Source organism: Pinus tabuliformis, chromosome 6 (genome assembly GCF_031772625.1).
Source record: "Pinus tabuliformis cultivar Carrire ecotype Pingquan chromosome 6, CPIR1, whole genome shotgun sequence".
Taxonomy (NCBI): Eukaryota; Viridiplantae; Streptophyta; class Pinopsida; order Pinales; family Pinaceae; genus Pinus; species Pinus tabuliformis.
The window spans coordinates 1,794,704,533-1,794,720,166 of NC_142292.1; the positions used below are offsets into that span (position 1 = coordinate 1,794,704,533).

General features: G+C 36.9%; 1 long non-coding RNA gene across 3 annotated transcripts; it reads left to right on the top strand.

Annotated features, from left to right (window-relative positions):
• The first annotated feature begins 7,454 nt into the window (after positions 1 to 7,454).
• Positions 7,455 to 15,054, top strand: LOC149266186 (uncharacterized). Of its 3 annotated transcripts, none has more exons than XR_016252502.1 (2): positions 7,455 to 7,731; positions 9,353 to 9,854. It is a non-coding gene; the product is annotated as an uncharacterized LOC149266186 (long non-coding RNA). The 3 variants fall into 3 exon arrangements; XR_016252512.1 differs by lacking the exon at positions 9,353 to 9,854 and adding an exon at positions 7,955 to 8,224 and having other exon boundaries at positions 7,594 to 7,731; XR_016252504.1 differs by lacking the exon at positions 9,353 to 9,854 and adding an exon at positions 14,917 to 15,054 and having other exon boundaries at positions 7,596 to 7,731.
• Positions 15,055 to 15,634: the final 580 nt, after the last annotated feature.

Sequence of the window (15,634 nt, forward strand, 5' to 3'; positions counted from 1 at the left end):
TACTTGTTTTAATAAATATTTATATCAAAATAGTAGACTTTTATTCATGTTAAATTTAACAGTGATCGGTAAAAAAAAAGTAAAACAAAACCTATTTTCTTATATTAAAAACCTTTTAACTAATAAACAGAGTTTAAATTCTATTTAAAATTTTAAAAATATTTTAACTAATTATTAATATTTTAATATTATATATATATATATTCAAAATTGCTTTACCCTTTTTCCTCTAATAACTATATATTTAACAATTATATATAAAAGTGTTTGCTAATCACCAAGATAAATACCTTAAAAAAAACTTTAAAAAAAAATTACTTTCAATTTATACACTAACCCTATACCCTATATTTACATGAATCTTAGGCTATTTAGAAAAAATAAAAAAATAAAATAAAATTTAATTACTGTCCATTCATACATTAACCCTTATATTTACAGGGATCTTAGGTCATTTAAGAAAAATAAAAAGTAGAATTTTCTCTATTGTTTTATGGTTTGTTGTTTACAATTAACTACAATTATTATTAAAAAGTCCAAATATATTCTCAAACAATACCCTCAAAGAAATGTTCATGGCAAAATATTTAATAGATAAATCATTAAAGGATATAACTACAGGGGAATTTAAATCTAAGTTGACTATAATGAATGTAAATAATTATAAATTAACACTAATTATATAGCGATATCTTTTCCTCGAGTATAGAATTTTAAGTTGATTTTGTTTTTTACCAAAAAAGGTGTTGAATAAGATAAAATTGGTAAAATTTAAATTACATATCAATATTTTAAATTTAGGAATAAAATTTTATTTTATTTTATTTTATGTTTCAAAACATTTTACCAAATAAATCGAAAATCTAAATTAATATTAATTCAACATTTAATGCATGTGTGTATTGAGATTTAATCTAATAAAATCATCAAAGAACAGATAATTTTGAATTAATCTCTTTAAACAATAGAGAAAAGGTGCACAACATTGGAATAAACGACATTTCCACATGGTTGTTGTCATGAAAGGCTCCAAGTAATACATTGCACTCCACATGGTTGCAATTGTCATGAAAGGCTCCAAGTAATTGTAAATGTGACGCCTTTCTCCTTGTTATCAATTAGAATGTCGTAAGTAGCATCAGGGTGAAGAATAAAAGTATTCTTACCAAAAGTTGAAGGCATCACCACTGCCATTGCCATTGTTGTTGTGGTGTTCGAGAAATTTGCAGGTACTATTATTTTTTCAATCTGACTTTATGGTTTCCATGAGATTTGAAGTTTCAACTACAACTTTTCTTCTAGGTTTGAAGTTGTAGCTTGATTTCTATTGATTTGCAGTGTAGGAATATGTTAGATCTCTACACTTAAACAACCCTCTTGTGCATTTCGTTATGGGATTCCCCCAATTGCTAAATTTCAGATGCTTGTTCTTGCATTTGGAAATTTAGATAAGTTTTATTGTGTATGCTTTTATGCAGGTTTTCATGTCTGAAGAAAGGCTTATTTGGGGATTACAGATGAAAGTTTTTTATCTTTTGTGTGCTTTTTTGGATTTATTGATGTGTTTCCCTAACTTCTGGACTCCTTTTGATTTCCAGAAGATATCACAATAAATTTCTTCATTTTTTTTGTCACTTTACCAAAGCTTTTGCATCTCTAGTAGATGGGTTACCACCTTTTGCATATAATGGAGCTTGTAATTTAGTGTTTTATGAAGGTATCCCTTGTCCTTGTTTCTATCCTCATTTTTCAGTATTAAAACCAGTGGAAGGCTCTTGGACTTCTGTGTTGGAGTTTGCCTGCATTTTTTTGTGTTGAGGTTAGATTTACATTCAAGGCCTATTTCATGTTATGCTTATTTTTATCCTTTTTTTAGTTGGCCAAGTTGAGGTTCAAATGTTGATCCATGTTTATAGTTGGTGAAGTTGAGGTTCAAATATTGCTCCAAGCTTATAGTTGGTGAAGTTGAGGGCTCAAATGTAGCTCGTTGCTTATTGCGCACCCACAATACTACCATGGTTTGGGAGATCTGCACCAGTTGTTTGCAAACGTTGTATTATCATCGTTGGTTTTCTATCTATGTATCATATCATGTAAACATCATTCCATTCCATAATGGTTCTTTGCTTTGATCCAACAAGCCTTATGAGCTTGCAGTATTATATGTTAACACTGGTTTCCAAAGTGTTGTTATTAATTATTTTGTATCTAATGCTTTTGTGATCGTTGTAATGTGTGTTCATCTCCAAATGCATTTGTTCCCTTTAGGTTTTATGTAGTTATTCCTTTATGTGCTTAAAAGCTTCTAAGCAGTTTATCTAATCCTATTTAGTAAGCTTGTTTCTACTTTAAACGACATTTATCTTCACAATATATTTGGCATTTAGATCTAACAATTGTATATTATGGCCTTCATGTATATTTTGTCATGTTTGTTGGCTGAAATTATAGCATTTTTAGAATATATGAGCATGTTTTTATGTTGGCGAGAGCATATCCTGATCCGGACTTAAACAGGAACGCAATAAAATACAAAGATAATCATAAAGACAAATATGCAACGGAAATAATACCTCATTTCATTAATGTAAAATACTGAAATATTCTTACAAACAGTAATGGAAATAAACCAGCTAGGACGATGGTAGCTCATCTCTGAGAAGAGATGTGGTGGCTACATGCCTCTGAATTGTTCTGAACTGTGTTACAATGAGGCTCGAAGGCCTATTTATTGTTGAGAAACAATGGAAAACCCTTCACATTCCAAAACCTAACCCTAGAAGATGAAACGCCAAATTGTGGGCCCCGTTTTTGGGTAAGTTGGTACATCAACTTCTCGGGGTCGCGAATTGGTCGTATTATCTCCGTTTGATGCGCATGATAGCTCGTTGGAAAGATCTCTCCAAGGACTATGACGGAAAAGACGATTTTTTGACAGAAAAATCGCTAGCAACAGTGGCACTGGGATCCGCATCAATGATTTTCTTCCCTTTGCCATTCCCCTTGTCAGGTTCTGGCTCAGGGTCGGAACATGCATCTGATCTGTCTTTATGATTATCTCTGTATTTTATTGCGTTCCTATTTAAGTCCAGATCAATGAAACCGAAAAACTGAAAGGGACAGTTGTGGGGGTCCAGATGGGATAGGTGGGTGGCCACCAACATCCACCTGGATCATATCCTTAAGTAATTTTAACCGCAAGGCCTACCATGATCAAATTTTCTCTCTTTTCCAGCTTTGATCTTCAATTTTCCAACATTTATTCTTTCTTGTAATCTCCATTGTTTCGAGACCCTTAGGACGTTGTTTGCGAGATTTGACACATCTTTGGGCACAACTGCACTATGTGGAGGCAGAGGAAGTCGATAAAGATGTCTGTTGGCATGTAGGGATGGGGATACTCAGTGGCAGATTTCTGCAACCCAATATTTTGTTTTTTCAATTAATGAATGAATGCTTATGGTTGGATCAAATTGATGAGACTTTCTAGATCAAAGTTCCCAAAGAAGCCTGAGTCTGAGGAGGAAGGCACCAAAGAAGCCGAGCCTGTTAAAGAAGTGCCTAGTAGACATAAGAAGAAAGGGGTGAAGTCATAGTTTTTTAAACGACAGAAGTAGAAAGGGGTGAAGTCGTTGTTGTTGAAATGACAGAAGAAGAAAGGGGTGAGGTATTAGCAGGAGCAAGGGGTGAGGTATTTGCAGGAGCAACAGCTTGGCCGACGGTGACTTTCCACGTGTCAAATTTTGATGGGATGGAAGAGGACGAAAATGGAAAGCAGGGATTGGCCCAACCAACTCCATAGAGGGAATATCTTTGGTGTAATTGTATTTTGATATTTTATTTTAACTAATTACTTTATTCTCAATTTATTATATTATATAATAAAAGAAGATACTATAAATTGGTCAAATATATGTTCCTTTTTCCTATATTTTTATTTATCATTTTTCTTTCCTAGTTATATTTTATTATGGATAGTTTTTCTATTTTATTTATTTCCATAACTAGATATATACTATTAAATATTTTAGAGCCTAACATTCATATTTTAATATTAATCTTATTTAACTTGCTCTTTAATCATATATGTATATGTATACATATGCATATACATCTATATATATAACATAAAATGATATTATATATTATTCTAATAATGATATAAATATACAATCCCCAGATGGGGGTGGACACATGGTTAACCAGAGGACCTCAGGGTTACCCCCTCCCTAACGTGACACACATGTGATCATTAACACACGACTCCATATTTCGGTACATCTATCGAGAGGAGTATCTAGAAGCTACGACATGTATGTTAATAGGCATGTTGGAATTTTGGGCGATGAATTTTGGGTGGAGAGAGAATAGCAGGGATCACAATGGTGACCATGAGTGCTCGCATGGGTGTTGGACTAGTGGCCGCAGTGTAGTGGTAGGCCGACTCGTAGCAGAATGGATCGATTATGATTTTCAAATTAGTATATGGGACCCGGGTACAACCCTGAGAGGAGAATTGGTTCTTGGCTCAGTGTCTGGTTGGGAACTTAGGCACCTTCTCCCCAATTTGGATTGTAGTTTCAAGGTGGACTGCCCTTTATGCGCTGAGAAGGTAACCCTGCTACACTGTTTATATTTGTCCAGTTGGTCTGTCAATAGTTTTGTGGGTAAACTCTGGGAGAACTTCGAAGGGGATTCTGTCAAGCTCTAGGGTTTGCATCTTGGGGTGTTAAGTGATCACGCTCTGGTCATTGCTCTTGATTCTAGTCTTTATTTGTGCAAGCTTGGTTTTCATCTTTTCCCTTGTTTTGGCATAGCATTGGTGGCCACCCTCATCTGTAGCTTGAACAAGTGGGCGTTTAGTCCCCCTTTAAGCCCCTTGTGTTTTTCGGGTTGTTGTTGTTTCGGGGCCGGTGCTTTGTGGGTAGACTCTCTGACCAATTGGGTGGAGGAATTTAGCATTTGGGTGACTGTGGGCTTTAGTGACATGTTTATTCTTGGCAATTTCTTTGTTTCAAGGAAATTTATCTTTGCTTGTTATGGAACTTCTCCCCGCATGGTATTTACCATTTTCAGGAAAGGCAAGTTTCAGTGTTCTACTGGTTGTTGTTCCTACTTCTATCTAGCCAGGAGATTTGGGGATCGCTCAAAGACCTCGTTTGTCAGTCCTTCAAGTTCGAGGGAAATATCGCATCAGAGAGGGAGGCCACGTCGTGGGGGCGAACATCACTTCAATGTTGGTCATCCAGCCCACAACCACAACTCTTCCTCTAGAAATTCTACAAGTATGGAATGTGAAGGTGAGGTGGCTCACACTTCAAACCGTTCTCTAGGTCGTATAGTTGCTCCAGCCTCCTTGGACTCTATAATAGAGCAACTAAGAGGCATCCAGGCCAACATGGATATTATTTGTGATCACAGGTATGAGGACTGCAATGAACTGGTTGCATATATGAATGACATTCAATTCAACCGGAACGAGATCTTGGAACAGCTTGACAGCCTTTGACGGAGCTATCATCGAACTAATGATCATCTCTGTGATCTGGAAGCTCGTGTGGAACACATCAACTTCCACATGCATGAATGTGTTGGCTATTATGTTACTCCCCTTATATTTCGCCCCCATCCTTCTCCTTGTTATGTTGTTATTAGTATTTTTGTTCTTTTTGTCTCCTATGTGCGATGTATGGCTTCTAAGCCTGGCAGAAATAATGCATGTAAAGGTCTATATGTGGCATCCTACGGCCCCCAATGCCAACAAGTATTGTCAGAATGAGGTAATGGGGGTTGTAGAGACACCTTTTGTACTCCTTGTTTTTATGGAAATCTAATAGAAGAAATTTGACTGACAAAAAAATAATATCAATATATAGTTATATAATTATATTTTGATATTTGTTATTTTTGTCTCGTATGTGCAATGTATGGCCTCTAAGCCTGGCGGAAATAATGCATGTAAAGGTCTATACGTGGCATGCTCTGGGCCCCAATGCAACCAAGTCTGGTCAGAATGAGGTAATGGGGGTTGTAGAGACACCTTTTGTACTCCTTGTTTTTATGGAAATCTAATAGAAGAATTTTGACTGACAAAAAAATAAAATATAAATATATAATTATATAATTATATTTTGATATTTTGTTTTAATTGATTACTTTATAATCAATTTATTATATTATATAATAAAAAGAATATATTATCAATTACTCAAATATTTTTTCCTTATTCTATATTTTATTGCGTCCGGATATGTTGGTTCTAGGTTTTGACAACCCATGTTATTCTTATTATATAATAATATATAAAAAATAAAAAATAAATAGAATTAATAATTAAAATAAAATAAATGTAAAATAGTCAATTTACCATTTTTGGTTTATTGGATGTAGGTTTTGACAGCTCATGGTTTTGCCCATGGAATAATAAGAAAAAATAACGTTAAAATAAAAATTAACTTCATGGTATTGACCCATAGTATGAGAACCCATGATATTGGTCCATGGTATTCATGTGGAATATAGGCTATTAAAGGGGGGAATTAAACCAGCCTAGATCCATCTTAACTCCGGATCTACCGAGCGTATAGTTTTATTAATCTTTTCTCTAACATTTATATTTGGAACATGATGCATCTCGACTATTTAAACCTCTGGATAGATCAAGTTTTTTTCATCTTTTTTCGTGAGGATAAACCACATTAGTTGTTTCAAAACATTGAGAAAACAATTGATTATGTGATTAATCCAAAAGGCACTAAAAACAATATGGATCACAAAAATTTGTAATCATGGAGGAAATATTTTAAATACTCTATATTAATAAAATTTTGAATAAAGTACACATCTCCTTTTTATCGTTGGGTTTGTCTTTAGTGCGACTCTTTGGACTTTCCAGTGCCAGAATCTGGCAGAAAAATTTGAGGTGAAATCTTGATTTGTGCTATTTAAACTAGTTTTTTGATAGTATATATGGATTCAACACTTTGAAAAACCCCTAGGGCACTTCGATTGTGCAGGGGTTACCCATCAAGCTTGTGATTTCAATAAATTCATGTCGTATTTTAGAGAAATTATACTGGAAAAATTTCCAAAAAATCTCACTAAAAACATCTCATTTATTATTATCCTGCTGTAAGATCATAACACAGAATTAACTAAAAATTAAACTATTATCTCTAAAGTAAACATTATGAAAACAATTCAAGTTATTTTTAAAAAATATTTTATTACATTTATCGTAGATTTCATTGGTTATAAACATATTTACGCCGTAAGGCGTTCCCCTCTGAAATCAACCTCCCAAAATGTCTTCCTGTCGTAATCGTAGCCCTTAGATCTCGTGTTAGACGATTGGAGAAAAATGGACCGTTGATTAAGAGGTTAAAGTTTTTTAGGGTTTGGAGGGTGTTGAGGGGGCGGCCTCGAACCTGCAGAGGCGGACCTGCAGAGACCTGCAGAGAGGGCGCGGCGGACCTGCAGAGGCAGACCTGCATGAGGGCCGCGCGTTACGTCTGGTTTTTCAGCTGCCTCCAGGAAGTAATGGCCGCGTAGTCGATGTTTCAGCTGCCTGGAGGTCGATGTTTCAGCTGCCTGGAGGAAGTAATGGAGTCTTTTATAAAGACTTTTCATGTGACTGGTAATCCTGACAGAGATTTTGGTCACCGGTTTGGGGTTCGCACCTGCTACAGAGGAGAAGGCGCTCCTCCAAAGCCACGCTACGACAGCAGCCGGGTAATTGGTTTCTGGATTCGAAGTAATTGCTTTCATTTCCGCTGTACTGTAATTAGTCGTAGGAAGTATGTATATATCACATTTGGCATGTTGCAGAACTCAATCTTGGGTTTAATCATTAAAATATAATACAAACTACATAATATACAGTTTGCAACAGTCACCAATGCTATAAAAGATGAAATCAGACCTTCTCATTATGTTGTTATTTACATGCGCGCAGAGCTGAGTGATCCAGACCAACACCCACAGAATCTAGAGCCTGAGAAATGTGATGGATGGGAATGGGTGGAATGGTCAAACTTGCCCAAACCCCTGTTTAGGCATCTTGAGGCTTTAGTTGAATCTGGATTCACTCCCTTCTAAGCCTTTAGTGGCCGAACCTATGAAATTGCCAAATTATTTATCAACTTCACTGGGGATGTTCTTCTTTCACAGTTGCAAACAATTACAGTGTGTATGTATAACTGTGTATCCTGTTTATGGAAACTCTTGTTGCACTGATAAAACTATCAAATGATGGACACGTACACACCTTATATCATTGAAATTCTTTACACAATCATCTGTAGTGTTGGTTACAGTACAGTCTACACATTCAACACTTAGAGGTATTACTTTGAATTTGCTTCTTATTCTTTTTTATTTTTCCAAAAGTGCTTCTAAGTTCTCTTAACTCCATAGGCTTTACAATTGGCCTGAATAAGTCAGCCTCCAGGAGCAGCCTGTTTTCACTTGCAACTTGCAAGACAACCCTTGAAGGGCGAATCATTAATCACGAGCACTTTCCCTTGGCTACGCTGCTATAGTGGGCTTATTGTTTTTTTTAAATAACCTGAAATCTCCAACAACTTATGTGTGCCTCTCAAAGAATTGAATCTTGGTGGCTGGCCAACACACTAACGATCTCACTGCTGAACCATCAAAATCATTGCATTGGTGTCTTTAGAGGCTTTTGTGCCCTGCAACTATTGTGGCAAAATAGCTTTAATTCTACCAATGTGCTGCTTTTGGTCATGCTTTAAGTTGCAAACTTAACATAGATTCAGGGACTTAACTGTGTTGCTTTCTGTCACAACATATATAACCCAGGGTTAGGGTCTGCCCATAGACAATGCCTAATGAGTATGGCATCCATTTATAATTTTGTTCATGGCAGTCGAAGTGACCTGGGTCCTTGGGAACTCTTCAAATTGCCTCCGCTCAATGGATCCAACAGTGCTGTTCACAAGAGGAGGGGGCCAAACAGATCAAGCCTGTTGAGAGCTTCAAACATAGCTCCTTACAAGGATATCTTTAATGGAGCCTTCCATGTCCAAATCAAACCTGATTCAAAATCATTGCATTGGTGTCTTTAGAGGCTTTTGTGCCCTGCAACTATTGTGGCAAAATAGCTTTAATTCTACCAATGTGCTGCTTTTGGTCATGCTTTAAGTTGCAAACTTAACATAGATTCAGGGACTTATCCATATACAAATTACACAGCCTAGTGAATGTTGCATCCACAATGTCAATAGTGGTCTTTTTTGTTTGTTCTTTCTCTCTTGCAAATTTATTGTTTTCCCTTGTACTCATTAATGGGTAGAATGCAAAATCCTTGTTTATTCGCACATATGTGCAGGAGAGACTTGGGAGGAGTGTGCTGCACGTGAGGTCATGGAGGAAACAGGGCTTACAGCATCACACTCTCCTTTCATTTGTCAAAGCGTTTTGATAAATACTATCATGTTAACAGCATCACACATCAGAACCCCAATAGATAAATAGAGAATATATTGATGTGTGCCTCTCAAAGAATTGAATCTTGGTGGCTGGCCAACACACCAACGATCTCACTGCTGAACCATGATCCCATTGGTATCATCCTTTATTTTACTTTCTCCTTGGGAAGAAACTGTGTAAAGTGCATGTCAAACTCCCTTCCGGACACAAAGTTATCCAATATTGGTTTGCTAAACTGTGTAAAGTGCATGTCAAACTCCCTTCCGGACACAAGTTATCCAATATTGGTTTGCTATAGGGAGTAACCTTCACTGAATCTATTTTAGCAGAGGGCTTCTTTTATGTCATATGGTTTTATACATATTTGTGTGCAGGCCAACTAATACATGAATTCATTTGTCCATGGGTTTTGATAAATACTATCATGTTTCAAAATTCATTTGTCCATGGGTTTTGATAAATACTAGCATCTTTACAGCATCACACTCTCCTTTCATTTGTGAAAGCGTTTTGATAAATACTATCATGTTAACAGCATCACACTTTCCTTGCAAGCTTATCCCAAATGAATCTTTCCTTATCCAAATTAAATCGATTCAGAATCAGGCCATTGGTATCTTTATAGGTTGGTGCACCTTGCAAGTTTTGCATCAAAATAGCTCTAATTTTGTATAACTGTGTTGCTTTCTGTCACAACATATATAACCCAGGGTTAGGGTCTGCCCATAGACAATTTTTTTATTTTTCCAAAAGTGCTTCTAAGTTCTCTTAACTCCATAGGCTTTACAATTGGCCTGAATAAGTCAGCCTCCAGAAGCAGCCTGTTTTCAACCAATGTGCTGCTTTTGGTCATGCTTTAAGTTGCAAACTTAACATAGATTCAGGGACTTATCCATATACAAATTACACAGCCTAGTGAATGTTGCATCCACAATGTCAATAGTGGTCTTTTTTGTTTGTTCTTTCTCTCTTGCAAATTTATTGTTTTCCCTTGTACTCATTAATGGGTAGAATGCAAAATCCTTGTTTATTCGCACATATGTGCAGGAGAGACTTGGGAGGAGTGTGCTGCACGTGAGGTCATGGAGGAAACAGGGCTTACAGCATCACACTCTCCTTTCATTTGTCAAAGCGTTTTGATAAATACTATCATGTTAACAGCATCACACATCAGAACCCCAATAGATAAATAGAGAATATATTGATGTGTGCCTCTCAAAGAATTGAATCTTGGTGGATGGCCAACACACCAACGATCTCACTGCTGAACCATGATCCCATTGGTATCATCCTTTATTTTACTTTCTCCTTGGGAAGAAACTGTGTAAAGTGCATGTCAAACTCCCTTCCGGACACAAAGTTATCCAATATTGGTTTGCTAAACTGTGTAAAGTGCATGTCAAACTCCCTTCCGGACACAAGTTATCCAATATTGGTTTGCTATAGGGAGTAACCTTCACTGAATCTATTTTAGCAGAGGGCTTCTTTTATGTCATATGGTTTTATACATATTTGTGTGCAGGCCAACTAATACATGAATTCATTTGTCCATGGGTTTTGATAAATACTATCATGTTTCAAAATTCATTTGTCCATGGGTTTTGATAAATACTAGCATCTTTACAGCATCACACTCTCCTTTCATTTGTGAAAGCGTTTTGATAAATACTATCATGTTAACAGCATCACACTTTCCTTGCAAGCTTATCCCAAATGAATCTTTCCTTATCCAAATTAAATCGATTCAAAATCAGGCCATTGGTATCTTTATAGGCTGGTGCACCTTGCAAGTTTTGCATCAAAATAGCTCTAGTGATGGACACGTACACACCTTATATCATTGAAATTCTTTACACAATCATCTGTAGTGTTGGTTACAGTACAGTCTACACATTCAATTTCGCTTCTTATTCTTTTTTATTTTTCCAAAAGTGCTTCTAAGTTCTCTTAACTCCATAGGCTTTACAATTGGCCTGAATAAGTCAGCCTCCAGAAGCAGCCTGTTTTCACTTGCAACTTGCAAGACAACCCTTGAAGGGCGAATCATTAATCACAAGCACTTTCCCTTGGCTAGGCTGCTATAGTGGGCTTATTGTTTTTTTTAAATAACCTGAAATCTCCAACAACTTATGTGTGCCTCTCAAAGAATTGAATCTTGGTGGCTGGCCAACACACCAATGATCTCACTGCTGAACCATCAAAATCATTGCATTGGTGTCTTTAGAGGCTTTTGTGCCCTGCAACTATTGTGGCAAAATAGCTTTAATTCTACCAATGTGTTGCTTTTGGTCATGCTTTAAGTTGCAAACTTAACATAGATTCAGGGACTTAACTGTGTTGCTTTCTGTCACAACATATATAACCCAGGGTTAGGGTCTGCCCATAGACAATGCCTAATGAGTACGGCATCCATTTATAATTTTGTTCATGGCAGTCGAAGTGACCTGGGTCCTTGGGCACTCTTCAAATTGCCTCCGCTCAATGGATCCAATAGTGCTGTTCACAAGAGGAGGGGGCCAAACAGATCAAGCCTGTTGAGAGCTTCAAACATAGCTCCTTACAAGGATATCTTTAATGGAGCCTTCCATGTCCAAATCAAACCTGATTCAAAATCATTGCATTGGTGTCTTTAGAGGCTTTTGTGCCCTGCAACTATTGTGGCAAAATAGCTTTAATTCTACCAATGTGCTGCTTTTGGTCATGCTTTAAGTTGCAAACTTAACATAGATTCAGGGACTTATCCATATACAAATTACACAGCCTAGTGAATGTTGCATCCACAATGTCAATAGTGGTCTTTTTTGTTTGTTCTTTCTCTCTTGCAAATTTATTGTTTTCCCTTGTACTCATTAATGGGTAGAATGCAAAATCCTTGTTTATTCGCACATATGTGCAGGAGAGAATTGGGAGGAGTGTGCTGCACGTGAGGTCATGGAGGAAACAGGGCTTACAGCATCACACTCTCCTTTCATTTGTCAAAGCGTTTTGATAAATACTATCATGTTAACAGCATCACACATCAAAACCCCAATAGATAAATAGAGAATATATTGATGTGTGCCTCTCAAAGAATTGAATCTTGGTGGCTAGCCAACACACCAACGATCTCACTGCTGAACCATGATCTCATTGGTATCATCCTTTATTTTACTTTCTCCTTGGGAAGAAACTGTGTAAAGTGCATGTCAAACTCCCTTCCGGACACAAAGTTATCCAATATTGGTTTGCTAAACTGTGTAAAGTGCATGTCAAACTCCCTTCCGGACACAAGTTATCCAATATTGGTTTGCTATAGGGAGTAACCTTCACTGAATCTATTTTAGCAGAGGGCTTCTTTTATGTCATATGGTTTTATACATATTTGTGTGCAGGCCAACTAATACATGAATTCATTTGTCCATGGGTTTTGATAAATGGACTCATGTTTCAAAATTCATTTGTCCATGGGTTTTGATAAATACTAGCATCTTTACAGCATCACACTCTCCTTTCATTTGTGAAAGCGTTTTGATAAATACTATCATGTTAACAGCATCACACTTTCCTTGCAAGCTTATCCCAAATGAATCTTTCCTTATCCAAATTAAATCGATTCAAAATCAGGCCATTGGTATCTTTATAGGTTGGTGCACCTTGCAAGTTTTGCATCAAAATAGCTCTAATTTTGTATAACTGTGTTGCTTTCTGTCACAACATATATAACCCAGGGTTAGGGTCTGCCCATAGACAATGCCTAATGAGTACGGCATCCATTTATAATTTTGTTCATGGCAGTCGAAGTGACCTGGGTCCTTGGGCACTCTTCAAATTGCCTCCGCTCAATGGATCCAACAGTGTTGTTCACAAGAGGAGGGGGCCAAACAGATCAAGCCTGTTGAGAGCTTCAAACATAGCTCCTTAGAAGGATATCTTTAATGGAGCCTTCCATGTCCAAATCAAACCTGATTCAAAATCATTGCATTGGTGTCTTTAGAGGCTTTTTTGCCCTGCAACTATTGTGGCAAAATAGCTTTAATTCTACCAATGTGCTGCTTTTGGTCATGCTTTAAGTTGCAAACTTAACATAGATTCAGGGACTTATCCATATACAAATTACAAAGCCTAGTGAATGTTGCATCCACAATGTCAATAGTCGTCTTTTTTGTTTGTTATTTCTCTCTTGCAAATTTATTGTTTTCCCTTGTACTCATTAATGGGTAGAATGCAAAATCCTTGTTTATTCGCACATATGTCCAGGAGAGACTTGGGAGGAGTGTGCTGCACGTGAGGTCATGGAGGAAACAGGGCTTACAGCATCACACTCTCCTTTCATTTGTCAAAGCGTTTTGATAAATACTATCATGTTAACAGCATCACACTTTCCTTGCAAGCTTATCCCAAATGAATCTTTCCTTATCCAAATTAAATCGATTCAAAATCAGGCCATTGGTATCTTTATAGGCTAGTGTACCTTGCAAGTTTTGCATCAAAATAGCTCTAATTTTGTATAACTGTGTTGCTTTCTGTCACAACATATATAACCCAGGGTTAGGGTCTGCCCATAGACAATGCCTAATGAGTACGGCATCCATTTATAATTTTGTTCATGGCAGTCGAAGTGACCTGGGTCCTTGGGCACTCTTCAAATTGCCTCCGCTCAATGGATCCAACATTGTTGTTCACAAGAGGAGGGGGCCAAACAGATCAAGCCTGTTGAGAGCTTCAATCATAGCTCCTTACAAGGATATCTTTAATGGAGCCTTCCATGTCCAAATCAAACTTGATTCAAAATCATTGCATTGGTGTCTTTAGAGGCTTTTGTGCCCTACAACTATTGTGGCAAAATAGCTTTAATATTACCAATGTGCTGCTTTTGGTCATGCTTTAAGTTGCAAACTTAACATAGATTCAGGGACTTAACTGTGTTGCTTTCTGTCACAACATATATAACCCAGGGTTAGGGTCTGCCCATAGACAATGCCTAGTGAGTATGGCATCCATTTATAATTTTGTTCATGGCAGTCGAAGTGACCTGGGTCCTTGGGCACTCTTCAAATTTCCTCCGCTCAATGGATCCAACAGTGCTGTTCACAAGAGGAGGGGGCCAAACAGATCAAGCCTGTTGAGAGCTTCAAACATAGCTCCTTACAAGGATATCTTTAATGGAGCCTTCCATGTCCAAATCAAACCTGGTTCAAAATCATTGCATTGGTGTCTTTAGAGGCTTTTGTTCCCTGCAACTATTGTGGCAAAATAGCTTTAATTCTACCAATGTGCTACTTTTGGTCATGCTTTAAGTTGCAAACTTAACATAGATTCAGGGACTTATCCATATACAAATTACAAAGCCTAGTGAATGTTGCATCCACAATGTCAATAGTGGTCTTTTTTGTTTGTTCTTTCTCTCTTGCAAATTTATTGTTTTCCCTTGTACTCATTAATGGGTAGAATGCAAAATCCTTGTTTATTCGCACATATGTGCAGGGGAGACTTGGGAGGAGTGTGCTGCACGTGAGGTCATGGAGGAAACAGGGCCAAAATCCCTATTAAACTGACACATGCACTGAATTTGTCTGTAAAAACATTTGCTAAGATTATGCCAGATAAATCTTTAATATGATTTTTCCTGTTCATAGTTTTTATTTTTTCACCTAAGAACTCCAGGTAAATGCTCCACTATTGGCAATTTTAATAAGGGGTCATTTTGGCTATATAATCTTCATGATTTCTCTTGCGGTATTTCAATATGATTGGTAATTTAAAAAAAAATTGAGGCTTGCTGTTCAGACCATTTAGGACTAACTCTTTGCCATGCTCAAGTAAGACCTGGTAAGGTCTTTTTGGGACATGACTTAGCAGGCTGCAAGTCCTTGGTGATAATTGCTGGAAAAACTATAGGTCAGACCTGACACAAGAGTCTAAGGAAGTCTGTGCTTTGTGATGCAGCTCCTCAAGTATTTTTCTTAAGGAACTTAAAAATGTCTGGTTGTAAATTTCTTCCCCTATCAGAAACAATGCCTGGGAGGTGTTTTCAGATCTCAAAACAATAACATACTTTTTATAAGCATGAAGGATACTAATGAAAATAATTGGCAATTAAATAAAGCCTATTTTCTGGAGTCTCATGATCCATTATTCCAAATATTTAAGCTATAGGTTATAGTTCAAGTGTTGAAATATGGTTGAGTTGATATTTCTGATT